The following is a 13551-nucleotide window of genomic DNA, read 5'->3' on the forward strand; positions in this document are numbered from 1 at the left end:
TTGGAAGTTGGTTCCAGACCCTAGCCGCCCTGACTGTGAAGTAGCACCTCATGATATCTAACCTAAACCTACTGTCTGTCAGCTTGTGACCATTATTCCTGGTCACTCCTGGCAGTGCTCGGGGGAACAGGGACTCCCCCAATGCCTGCTGATCCCCCCTGACTAGTTTATAACAGGCCACAAGATCCCCCCTCAGCCTTCTCTTTTGGAGGCTGAACAGGTTCAGGTCCCGTAGCCTCTCCTCATAGGGCCTGCCCTGCTGTCCCCTGACCATGCGAGTGGCCCTCCTCTGGACCCTCTCAATGCTGTCCACATCCCTCTTGAAGTGTGGCGCCCAGAACTGGACACAGTACTCCAACTGCGGCCTGACCAGTGCCACATGGAGGGGAAGGATCACCTCTTTGGACCTGTTCGAGATGCATCTGTGGATGCATGACAAGGTGCGGTTGGCCTTCCTGACTGCCTCCCCACACTGCCGGCCCATGTTCGTTTTGGAGTCACTGATGACTCCAAGATCCTTTTCCGCCTCCGTGCTGACAAGAGGGGAGTTCCCTAACCTGGGGTGGAAGGCGCTGAAAGCAGGGGTTCTGCCTCTCTCCCCCACCGCTGGCCAGTGCAAAACTGAGCCACTGTGCTGCCTCCAGACAAGTGGCATACGGCCATGGAAGCCGACCCGGCCTCCCCATGCCTCCCAGACAAGTAGCAGCTTCACCCATGGGAGTGGCAGGACATGGGTGGGGCATGTGCCTCCAGATCAGGGCAGGGCAGGCAGTGGAGTAGGGATTTATAGATTCATATACATTAGGGCTGGAAGGGACCTTGAAGATTATCAGGTCCAGCCCCCTGCCGCTGGGGCAGGAAGTCGGCTAGGGTCAAAGGATCCCAGCAAGATAAGCATCCAAACACTTCTTGAATGAGTCCAGAGTAGGTGCCTGCACCACTTCTTGAGGGAGCCTATTTCAGGCCTTGGGGGCTTGGACAGTAAAGAAGTTTTTCCTTATGTCCAGCCTAAAACGTTCATGGAGGAGTTTATGACCATTGGTTCTTGTTATCCCTTGGGATGCTCTGGTGAACAGACATTCCCCCGGATCCTGATGCACACCCCTTATGTACTTATAGGCAGCCACCAGGTCACCCCTGAGCTTGTGCTTTTCCAGTCTGAAGAGTCTCATGGCTCTCAGCCTCTCATCGTAAGGCCTGTGCTTTTGCCCTCTGATCATGCGCATGGCTATCCTCTGGATTCTCTCCAGCTTCTCAACATCCTTCTTGAGTTCTGGAGCCAAGAATTGGATGCAGTACTCCAACTGTGGCCTCACCAAGGCCGAGTACAGAGGAAGGATGACATCCTGAGATTTACTTGAGAAGTATCTATAGATGCAAGCCAGAGTTTTGTTTGCTTTACCAGCTGTGACATCACATTAGTGGCTCATATTCATCTTGTGGTCAATCATGACCCCCAAGTTTCTTTCAGCTAGTAAGCGTAGCACTGTCGAGCCTATAAGCGTGCTGTGGGTTTTTCCCCCGAGGTGGAGTACCTTGCATTTTTCGGTATTGAACATCATCAGGTTTATATCTGCCCACTTACTAAGCTTATCCAAGTCAGCCTGGATCACTAACCTATCCTCAGGTGTGGACACTGTACCCCAAAAATTTAGTGTCATTGGCAAACTTGGCCAGCGCGCTTCTGACACCAATGTCCACATCATTGATAAAGATGTTAAAGAGAACCGGTCCAAGGCCACAGCCTTGGGGGAAACTGCTGGTCATGGAGCTCCATAATGATTCGCTTCCATCGACTACTACTCTCTGGGTCTGACCTTGGAGCCAATTTCCCAGCCATCAGACCAAGGTTCCCTGTAAGGTGCACGCATGCGCGGCTGGGCACAACTAAAAGTGTGGCCACGCACAGCCTTTTCAAGGCCGTGCATCAGGAGAGACTGGGGCGGGAGCCTGCCGCGGGCTCCGCCAGCTCCGGGGAAATGCTCTGCTCCCCCGCATCAGGGCTGGGGAGTGGAGCACTTCCCCGGAGCCGGTGGAGCCCACACCAGCCCCCTGTCCTGGCCTCCATCCCTGCCTTGCCTCACCTCAGGGAGGAGCCACTGCCTGCCCCAGTCAGGGTCTGCCAGCTCCGGGACACAGCTCTGCTCCCCTGCATCACCTTGGGGAGTGAGGAGGCACATGGCGTCAGGGCCGGGGAGAGGAGCAGTGTCCCGGAGCCAGTGGAGCCTCACTGGGGCAGGCAGCAGCTCCTCCCCAAGGCGAGGTAAGGCAGGGATGGAGGCTGGCATGGGCAGCTGGCGCTGGCTCTGGGGAAGTGCTCCACTCCCTGGCCCTGATGTGGGGGAGCGGAGCACTTCCCCAGAGCCAGGGAGCCCGCACCAGGCTCCGACTCCGGCCCCTGGCCCCTGGCCCCAGCCCCTGGCTCCCAGCTTCCGGCTCCAGCCTCCGGCCCCCAGCATCTGGCCCCAGCCTCCGGCCCCTGGCCCGAGCCCACTTTGGTAAGTGTCCCACACCGGACTGAGGCAGCACGCTCATGGACCAAGGCTCATAGACTGCTGCTCCTTAGAGGGAACTTTGAATCAGACTGTGGTGTAGCTGAGGCTATAGTTGGCCAATTTTTCCAATAGGAGATCATGAGACACCAAATCAAAGGCTTTTTTCAAGTCCAGATATGTGATGTCAATCTCTTCTCCCTTGTCCAGGTGATATGTCACGTGGTGATAGGAGATGAGATTGGTCAGGCAAGACCTATCCGCGACAAGCCCATGCTGGCTGTCCCTCAGGATGTTGCCATCAGCCAGCTTATCCAGAAGGGTCTCTTTGATAATTTTCTTCAGAATCTTACCAGGGATTGAGGTCAAGCTGATTGGCCTATAATTCCTGGGATCTACTTTCCACTCTTCTTGAAGATGGGTACCACATTGGCCTTCTTCCAGTCTTCAGGTATTTCACTTGAGCACCATGAGTTTTCGAATATTTTTGCCAGTGGTTTGGCTATATTCCTGGTCTAATTCTTGTTTCTCATTAGGAAGTCTGTAGTAGACTCCTACCATGATGTCCCCTGTGCCACGTTCCCCACGTATTTTAAGACAGAAGGACCCCAGTCATCCTCCCTGGGTGCCAATGTCAATTTGCAGGGATGTGTAGCTCTCCTTGACATAAAATGGGTGGGGGTGTAGCTCTCTATCTGCACCATCTCTCCTGTAAAGGGTATAGCCATCTATACCTGTGGCCTAGTCATAGGTGGAGTCCCACCAGGTCTCTGTTTTCCCTATGAGATCATAGTCTTTCTTGTTTAGCAGGAGGACCAGTTCCTCCTGTTTGTTCCCCAAGCTCCTGGCATTGATGTACAGACATGTAAGTGTCCCATTGGAAGCCCTATGCTTCCTTGCACTCCCAGGTGGACACCATTCGAGGGCTGGGGTAGGTGTGGATTCCCTTGGTTGCCCTAACTGCTGGTTATGCAGTAGCTGCCTAGTGGGCTTGCATTGGCAGTTATCCACCCATCCCCCGGCGGGCTTAGTTTAAAGCCCAGTAGTGCAGGTCAGCCAGTCTGGGGTGGAAGCCATCTCTTCCCAGCCTACCACTGCCTCTCTCACCAAAGAGTGGACTGTGATTGTGGAAGCCAAAGCCTTCACAATGACACCAGCACCGCAGTCTCTGGTTGACTACTTTGATCCTCCTCTCTCCCTCCTCAGCCCATAGCTCAAAACCGGGAGGACTGAGGAAAATACCATCTGCTCCCCCAACCCCTTAAGTCCTGCTCCCAAAGCCCTATAGCACCTCATGACCCAGCTGGCATTGCTCCAAGCTGTGTCATTCATGCCCACATGGGTAAGGAGCATAGGGTAATGGTCGGTGAGCTAGATGAGTTTTGGGATCCTCTTGGCTATGTCCCGAATACGGGTGCCTGGAAAGCAGCAGACCTCCCAGGCTAGCGGGTCAGGGTGGTAGTCCTCCTCAGGAGGGAGTCTCCCATGATGACCACTGTATGAGTGGCCTTAGGGAGAGTAGAGATGGTAGCTGAGGATGAGCCTGCATTGCCTGCAGGAGCTGGCAACTCTGCAGGCTCTACTGGGAATGCAAGAGGTTTGTACCTGTTGCAAAGCTCCAGAGGGGCAGGGATCTTGGTGCGGCAGGCCTTGGGGCTGCTGATCACCTTGGTCCAACCCCCTGGCTGGACAGTATGGGAGATTCCTGAGTTCTCCCTTGTCCTGGAAGGTGACTTTGGTCTACCCTCCACCTTCAGGGGGTGAAGGGCCTCGCAGTAGGAGCCCATCTCCCGCTCACTATACCTGATGGTATGCAGTCTCTGGACTGCAGCCTGGAGCTCCTCTATCTGGCGCCCCAGAGACTCCAAGGTGGAGCAAACCTCTCAAAGGGAGGTGGCCATGCTCCCGGTCCCATGTGCCTGGAAATGTGCCAGGCAGCCCCTGCAGCTGAGAGCCAGAAGCTCTGTCTGCATGGAGCCCAGAACCCTGGGTTCCATCTGGGTGGAGGCCTCTAAGGTGCCAGAGGGTGGGGCCGCAGACTCTGAGGGGACCCTCGGGGTGTGGCACATGCCCATCCACATTGTGCCACTGGTACTCTGGCTACTGATGGGACTACCTTCCCTAGGGCTCACTGCCAGGGCCTCGGGCCCTCCCACTCACCATCCTGTGCAAACTCCCACGTTAAACTCGTGCACTGGGTCCAGAAGCATGCCTGTTTGCACACCCTGTTCATGAGGCTCCAGTCGCATGGCTTCCTGGGGGCTGTGTGAAGTAGGAGCTGGGGGGCGTGTCCCTCCTCAGCTCCCACTCAGCTGCCCCACAGCTGTCTGGGTTGGGGTCCCTCCCTCCTTGCCATGGCTCCCAACTACATCTGGCTGCACTGGGGGTCCAGTTAGGGTCCTACTGGGGGGGTTCTGGGGGTCTCTGGGCTCAACGGGGGCACAACGGGCTTCCGCCCATGCATCTCTCACTGGAGCCAGGGTTATGGGGGCTGTAGTGAGTCTTAGGGTGGCACCTGCCCCCCCACATGCCATGCCACTCCCAGTGCACCTGCCCCCAGTGTCTTCCACCTGGAGCTGAAGCCCCCACCCCATGCAGATCCTAGGGCACACGCCCCCGCCCCATGCCCTCCAGACCGGCAGTGGGAGCAGTGGCGAGAGCCCCTGGACAAACCACCACATGAGCAGCTCCTGGAACAGCAGCATGCAGCGGTGTGAGCCACCCCACCCTCTCCCTGGGCAGCACTTGTCCTAGTCCCAGCCCCAATCCCTCCCTTGCTGTGGAGGGATTGATCTTCCCCCTTCTGTCTCTTCTCTCCTTCCTCGTCCCCACCACAACAGACTTACCAGCTGGATGCAGCTGTGTCAATCGAGGTAAAGGAACCAATCCCCAATTTGTAACATTGTTCCTATGGGAAAATTGGTTTTGAGTTACAACATTTCAACTTAAGACGCAGTTTTCAGGAATCGATTGTGCTGTGAGTCTGAGGACTGCCTGTAGTTCGAATACATACACACCCTTTCCCCAATATCAATAACAGTAATTTGGTTAGAATAGGCTTTGTACATGGAATATTGACAATCTGCTTGGCCATTGCTTAAGCGTCCATCTTTGTAATACAAAACATAACTGAGGCATACATAGGTACGCTAGTCAGTTTTTTCACAGGACTAGAAATTGATTTCTTGCCAGTGGTCTTGCACTTTGATTGCTCATTGAGAAGATATAATAAGCATGAGAACAGTTTGGTTGATGGTAATACCTAGAGGCATTAGCGGGCTGGCTTTTAGAACATGCTGTGGCTGTGGAATATCAGCTGTGGCTGATATTCCACAATGGCAAGACTGAGTGTATTTGTGGTGGTGTTAAGTGTAGATGCAATTAATTTTGCCCAGGGACCAGTAACATGTTTTTTTTTAATAATTTCAGGTACATCTCCTTTTAAGGCCTGATTAATTGTGTCTTTGGCAGTAACTTATTTCCAAATCTGTGCCTGCACAAATGTAAGGGTGGCTGAGGTATTTGCCTCCAGCACCAAAATGGCTTTTGCCTGAGTAGCACTGTCAGCAGTTATGGTGTCACTTAGGCTGTGACTGAGGTCTGCCATCTCTAGTTGCAACTGACTAATTTCATACAACTAATTTCATGGCCACACTGTCACTGCTGCAGGATCCAAGCTGAGCTCCAGAGAAGCTCTATGCACCCTGGCATCAGAGGGGAGGTTGGTGGGGGGGAGGGGGGCTATAGCCACCCCTCCCAGTGCCACTGTCACTGCCTGCCCCACACAGATGGCAGCAACTGAGCATGCCCCACTCCCACCTGCAGCACAGCTCCACTTCACCCACCTTCCCAGAAAGAGACTGGTGCCGCTGCTGAGAACCAGCACTGCTGGGGCCAGTCTCCATGGAAACCCCAGCCCACAGGGGCTGCTGGGCAATGGAGTCCACTGCCAGCCAGATCTGGTTCGTGGACTGGACTTTGCCCACTGCTGGGTTATGCTTATAGAAAAAGCCAAAAGGACAAATACTTCCTTCCACTAATGAGATTAATGGCTGGGGACCAGAAACTGGAGTAAGAAGTACTTTGAGGGGGAAGGGACTTTTTAAGGTGGAATTGTTGCAACGCTTGAGTGACTGAGATGAATATTTGATGACCTTTAACTAAAAAGATAAGGACCTACCAGCCTCTATTGTAGTCTGATCCCTTTTATAATGGAAAGTGCTTTGAGCTAGAGGAAATGAGGTTGGTGCCAGATTGTAGACAGATCAAGAGAGAAGGTGGCAGCTAGGCAGCAGTGATGTTGTCACTTTTTATAGGAGGGAAGTATGTTCATAGCTGAGAAAAGGAAGACTGGGAAAGTGTTGGATGGTAGTGGTAATGCAGGAAGGATTCAACCTCACTTAGATCTTGCTGGATTGTTAATAATTTAATTTCAAATTTTAATGTGAAGATCTTTGCTCATATTACAAAATGTATTCAAATAAAACATGAATAAAAAAGACCAGAAAGTGCCTATTTGGAATCTCATACTTGGGTTTCTTCCTAACTTTGAAAAAGATATTCATATTCCCTTATCAAAAGTTCTTTGGTTCATCTAGTTAGTTAGACATCTTTCTCCTCAAGTCTTTGGAACAGATATCTAAACATCCAAGGTGATCCAGAATTTTTAATTATCATAAGAGAAATGATATTTTGATTTAATTTCTGATACTTTGACATTTTATGCTGAACAAAGTATCTTTGCATAACTTCCCCACAAGACAATATTAATGATGCAGGGACAGAGTCAGATGTGAAGCTTTCTATTTGCTTCCAAATTCAGATGTCTATCTCAAAAGCATTATAATGATAGCATTCAAAAATATACTTATTTGTCAAAGATTCCCTTCTATTTAGTGTACTGCAGGAAATGCCTTAATGCAGAAAATACTGAAGTTGGCTGACTGCAAATCTTACATATTTAAGGCATATCTGGGGAGACTTCCTGCATGCCAGAGTGCACATGTAGGAGCGCCTATTTGTGGCGCTGCTGTTTGTCCCAGGGGAAATGCATGTTCCCACTTATGGGGATGCTCCCAAAGCGTCTTCATGTAAGTCTTATCCTATACATTATTGCTATTTCAGTCTGTATAGTTCTTTCAGGATCTTAAACTAGCACAGAAATAAATTCAGTTAAATTTGCATAGCAGTAACATTTCATTTTGATAGATTTGTGTCATTCCCTCTGCCAAATATGCACACTATATTATTTTCAAAGAAAGAGATGGCTTTTTAAGTTTGTAGTCCTGGTAGTACAACCTGCAGAGTACATGGCTTTCTGTGACTGTGGGGTTAAGTAAGAAGAGAAATGCAAGTTTTGTTGCCACGTGCTGCACACATGGTACCATCATGTTTCATAATGCAGCGTCCCTTTTCCTCTGTGCCAAAAGCCTTTCTTTTTTCCTCCTCAAAATCAAATTATTTTGTCTCACTTTTCACAACTGACTTCTGCTCCCTGATATCTGATTCCCTAGTTCAATCTCAGATTTAAAAATTGTTAAGATTGACTTGCCAAATATTGCCTGAATACCTTACCCTTTCCTATTTGACCTACTGCTTTCCTTGCTTAGACAGTGAACAGAGACTGAATATATAGATGTTTAATAATAACACCTCATGACATCAGCAATATAAGCATGTAAGGAAAAAAAATCACAACTGAACTAAATTAAACTATACTGCAACTGGAGGGGAAAGCTTATATTTAGCAAATTTCCTTGCTTATTTTAAATTATAGTAATTATTACTTTATCAGAACCTATTTTATTTCACCTAAAAAAGCTACTGAAAATTTTTTGTGGGAACATGTGAAAGACCTCCTACCAAGAACTAGAAATAAAACATATTGGGCATGTTTACACTTGTATTTACATGCACTTGTATTTACATACACTTGTATTTACATGAAACTTAATGGGCCTTTGCTTAAGGCGTACTAAGAGAATTTAGGCATGCATCTACATGTGAACATGCTAATGTGCATTAAGGCACATTAAATTTAGGCACAAATTGCACATGCGTTAATGTGACTTAGCTGAAGCACTAATGCACATTAATGTGCATTAGCATGTCTACACATGTGCTAATGCAACTTAGCTATTCACACCTAAATTTGATATCTGCATAAAGCTTATGCAGGTATCAAATTTAGGCTCATAGCCTTAACTCACCATTTTTAAGGTGCATTAAGGTCTTGAACATGTAGACATGTGCCCTTAATGTGCCTTAAAAATGGAGATTTTGGGCTAAGTCTGTTTAAGAGGCACATGTAGACACACCCATTAGTGCCAAAAGCCAGTGTGATTTGCTTCTTTAAGGTGAGTGCAATTTAAATAGCTTTAGGTGGACTGCTTTATTTCTTTATTTATAAAATGACTTCCTAAGAGTATCAAGAGAGGTTAGAGTAAAAACTTAAATGTCTCTTTCTTTATTTCTGTATCACAGATTAAAGTTTTTTTCCCATCTTGTTTTGTAAAGATATTTGAACTGAGAGCTCCAAAATATGAGTAAAGGGAATTCTTAATCTTTTTCTTCTTTTTTTGCCTGAAACTCTTTGGAGACTGCATATGGCACTGGTATTTGAGTTTAAAACACTTTCTAGTTTTCCTGTAAAGAAGCAAAGCAAACTTATCTGCTTATATGAACATATGCTGTATGTACAAATGAGGAAGGCAGGCAAGCTGGAATTGTTTTTTTCAGACTAATAGGTTTTAAAAGTTCTTTGATGCTTCATCTATGACTGCCTCATTTTCACTACAGTACAAAGCACAATAATCTCTAGTCCTGACCATCCTGCAATTGTGATAATAATTTATACTGCAAATGTAATGGTTCTTTATCATTATTAAATACATATACCTAGTAACAATTCTGTATGGTTGCTTGATTCTAAAAAAAAAAGTGGCAGATAACCTCATAGGGTTTGGGCTTTAAATAGCAGTACATTTGTGGTACAGAAAAAACTGCAACTGTTTCAACACCCAAACCGCAGGTATAAGATAGCTAATCATGGAGTGTATCTACACATGCCATTAGGGAGTGGCAGTAAACTGCAGAGCTTATTGCTCCTGGGAAGCTCCCAGGCACGCAGTTTACACATGCTCCCAAAGCACAGCACATTGACTTGGATCACAGCAGCCCCAGCTGGTACATGGGCCTGAGGATCAGCCTGCCAGCCCAAGGCTGCTCCAACTGGGCTCAATATGCTGTGGAGGGTCTGGCTGGGGTACAAGGGTGTTTCAGTGTGGGGTTAGCAGGCAGGCAGCTCTAGCACCGAAGCATCCTTGTGCCCTAGCCAGCCTGTCAGCATCTACATATGCTCTGCTGCACATAAATAAACTCTGCAGCAGAGTGGGACTTGTATTTACTATGCAGTTACTTGGTTAACTGTACAATACATCTCTCATGTAGATGATCCCAGGAAGTTGTTAGCAAATGCAAGCCAGCTGTTCTCATCCAAGGAAACACTTATTTAGGAAAGCTGCCAGTGACTCAGAAAGTCATTCAGTAGTGGAGGTCAGCTATCTTCAAGATGTGTAGTCTAATCCAAAATTTGAAAGATGTTAAATGGTTAAGTCCAACAGGGTTTGTTGGAAGGCATATAATTATATCAGTCAAATCTGGTACAGGAACAATTGTTAGCCAAGGCAATGTGTTGCTTTGATATTATTTGTGCGCTATTTCTTCCTTACAGGTAAGATTTCAAGCTGGAAAACAGCCTGCAGGCTCTCCAACCAAAGACAAGAAATAAAGTGCCAATTATTAATCTCTTCATTTAATTTTCTTCAGAATTTGTTTGCTTTATTCCAAAAAAACAAGTTCTAAACATATCAGGTCAAACAACTGGTAATAACTGCCTATGGCCTTCCAAGTTTCAGCTATCTGGAATGCAATAAGACATGCCCTTTCCTGTGGCATTTCTTAGCTTACTTTTTGTATTCCTTAACTCGGTTTTATTTTAGTGCATAGATACTATTCAGATTGAAGATCTTTAAAGAGTGCCAATAAATGTTGAGCTGTTCCACTTTCTGCAGGTTGTTTGGCTAGGTATAGACATTCATTCTGCCTCAGGCTTTTTTAATCTAAGTTATGCAGTTTTCTGTAAGTGGCACAGTAGTGAACAGAACACACATTCACCCTTGGTGGAGAGGAGGCAAATCTTGGATTGGGCTCCACTATTTTTAAACCAGTCTATGTGTGCTGAACTTCTGTCCTGTTATGGGTATAGATTGGTTTCCAGTCACCTATATGTATACTTAAAAATGTAACATCTTCACCTGGCCAGAGAGTGTGAGAATGAGATACTCGATTGTGCTAGTAAAAGTTTCAGCACAGAATTTATAACCCAGCAGGCAAGGTGGATAATTCACTTTTTTAGGCCTCTCCTCCCCCAACCCTTCCTTGGCTGTTTTAAAGATCAAGGCAGCCCCCTGTATAATTTAGTTTTGAACAATGCCTTGTTATTGTCTTTAACCCTTTCTTGATCTGAAGAGAAAGCTAATCTTGAAGATTAGAGCAAACCATTAAGCTGTTAGCCAAGCAGAAAGCATATAATGCATTACTCTAAGATCCATCCTGGCACCCAAAACTGTGTGAAATTTAAGATGTTAGTTTTAACCTTCAAAGTCCTAATGGTTTGAGAACTCATAACCTGAGAATCCTCCTATTAAACACTCAGTAGAGGTACTCAGAGGACAGCTGACAGATAGCAGAACTACAGTCCTTGTTCCCATCTTTTGTGTATTGGAAAAATAGAAACAGGAAATGAAATATAAATAATACTGTCACTGAATACTTAATTTCTCTCTATACTTTATGCCTCTGACATGCTGGGTACATCTACATGAGACACTAACAGCACAGTAGCCTAATAATACTGTGCAGTAGCTCATCACAACACAAACAGTGTTGTATTATTATACTGTGCAGTATTATTAGGCCACTGCACAGTAGTGCCACTTAAAAGGCATTTGGCGGTACTACTGTACAGTAACTCCAGTTACTGTGAATTTATTTAATACTTAATTATAGAAGTACAAAATTAAATGTGCAGTAACCACTGCACATTAATGAATGCGTAGACGTACCCACTGAGTATCACAATAGTTACAAAATCTGTGTCAGAGAAAGAACACTGTGTTGATCTGATGGAGCCAAACACAACAGGGAATCAGATGTGTAGCGATACAGCATTCTATTTTGCTTTTGCACAGACCAGCTCTTGCTAACATCACAGATGGCATAAATGTAACAGATGACTGTTTCTGTAGATAAGTAGCCAACATACGAGAAAAGATATAGTCTAATGCTTAGATAATTGAGTGTTGGTGAAGCAGCAAAACATAAGGCATGTAAAATAAAGCAGATTTTTTCATTACATTTTGGGTTAATGTACTTCATAAACTAGGAAACACACTTTTTGAGTATTACTCTGTTATGTTCAGGTTTTTTGTTTATCCCTTAGTCCCAATGTTTATCCCTTACTCCCTTTGTCAGTCCCAATCCTTCTGTTGCACTAATGGAAAAAAGGAGAGTTTTAGGGGCCAAAAGTACCTTGAATCTTTCACCACACTTACAATAAAAAATTGTAAATCCATTACAATATTCATATAATATTTCTTGATCTAGCACTCTTGTGTTGCTTTACTGCCACTCTAAAACAGTATACCTGTTCTTGTGCTGGTGCTACCACAGTTCTCTTGGTCAAAGATCAGGCAGCTGCCACTGTTGGTGATTGCATTAGTGCTACATGTTGTCACAGTAGTATCAGCATTTAGGGTGGCCACCATAGAGGACAGTCCAGTTGTCCTCTGTCCTCTATTGATATGAAAACTGACGCCTTTATGTCCTCTATTTTTTTCTTGAAGAGAAAAATAGAGGACAGAAAGGCATCAGGTTTCATAGCAATGCAGGACAGAATAGCAGAAAACCAGAATGTCTGCTATGATGGCCACCCTATTTAGAACATGAGGCATATAATATTGTTGATCACTACCATTACAAAAGAGAAGTCAAGTGATCTTTTGGACACTACCATATTCTGAGTCTTGACAAATTGGCTCCCAGCTGTGGCATGGACAATGGATTCATGTCTACTTTTAATGACTCTGTGACCATCACAAGAAACTGTCATAGAAATGTTTCAAGGGACTTATCCTGTCGACTATTTGTGAACTAGGCCTTTCTCAGTCATCTTGCACTACCTCTGCCCAGTAGACTAGTTTAGACAGTCCCAGGTTCAAGAATGGAAAAACATTCCTGTCAGAGACAAATATATCCAACACTTCAGAGCCCCAAAATTCCTAAAGATGAGCTCGTCAGTTATGAGTATTTATTCTCCTTGGGATGATGAGTTTAGTGATCATATGTGACTCCATCTGTGTGACTGGGGATAAAGGTTTTCCTCTGCTGGTTGATAAGACAAAAAAACAGCAGCATAACTAAGGGTGGATGACCAGGGCATGAGCACTAGGCCCTTGGTAAAGTGGGAAAGCGGGTGCTCGAATGGAGGCAGGTGGACTTAAGGCTCCAGCTGCATGAAGCAGAGCAGAGCAGAGCAGAAGCCTTCTTATAAACTCACCCTTCCTTCTTATGGGAGATGCTGCTGCTGCAAAGTCCTACAGCCACAGCCAAATTAAGAGTTTTACATCCTTGCACACCATCACATCTGTGGTGGTTGTAGGATAGAGGTCACCTGGCTGTTGTGGGCCACACCTCCCTTTGCAGCAGCACCCAATCCACTCTGTTCCACACAGCTGAAGCCTTAAGCCCCTTGCTTCCATTCAGGCACCCCAAGGTGCACACTCACAGGTACAGCTCCGCAGAGAAGACACTGACTATATCCAAACATATCCCCATTGGTAACACTATCCAGACAAATAGTGTACTGTCTCCACTGGAAGAGTCAGAGAGATGTTATAACAAAAATGTCATTCATTCTGTCCATCCCTTTAGCAACTGTTATTTCAGCTGCCTTCGGTTTTGTGGGACACTTGCCGTCTAGGTTTCTGGGTCTATGGCT

At 46.3% G+C, this 13551-nt stretch overlaps 1 long non-coding RNA gene across 1 annotated transcript in view; it reads left to right on the forward strand.

The window, feature by feature from the left end:
- Positions 1-13551, forward strand: part of LOC109295646 — a 25361-nt gene continuing 11810 nt past the window's right edge. The window contains exons 1-2 of the long non-coding RNA XR_002096798.1: positions 1-10; positions 3138-3141. This is a non-coding gene — a long non-coding RNA (uncharacterized LOC109295646). The remainder of the gene's footprint in view (positions 11-3137; positions 3142-13551) is intronic.

Source organism: Gavialis gangeticus, unplaced genomic scaffold (genome assembly GCF_001723915.1).
Source record: "Gavialis gangeticus isolate Ggan-Ray unplaced genomic scaffold, GavGan_comp1, whole genome shotgun sequence".
NCBI classification, from domain to species: domain Eukaryota; kingdom Metazoa; phylum Chordata; order Crocodylia; family Gavialidae; genus Gavialis; species Gavialis gangeticus.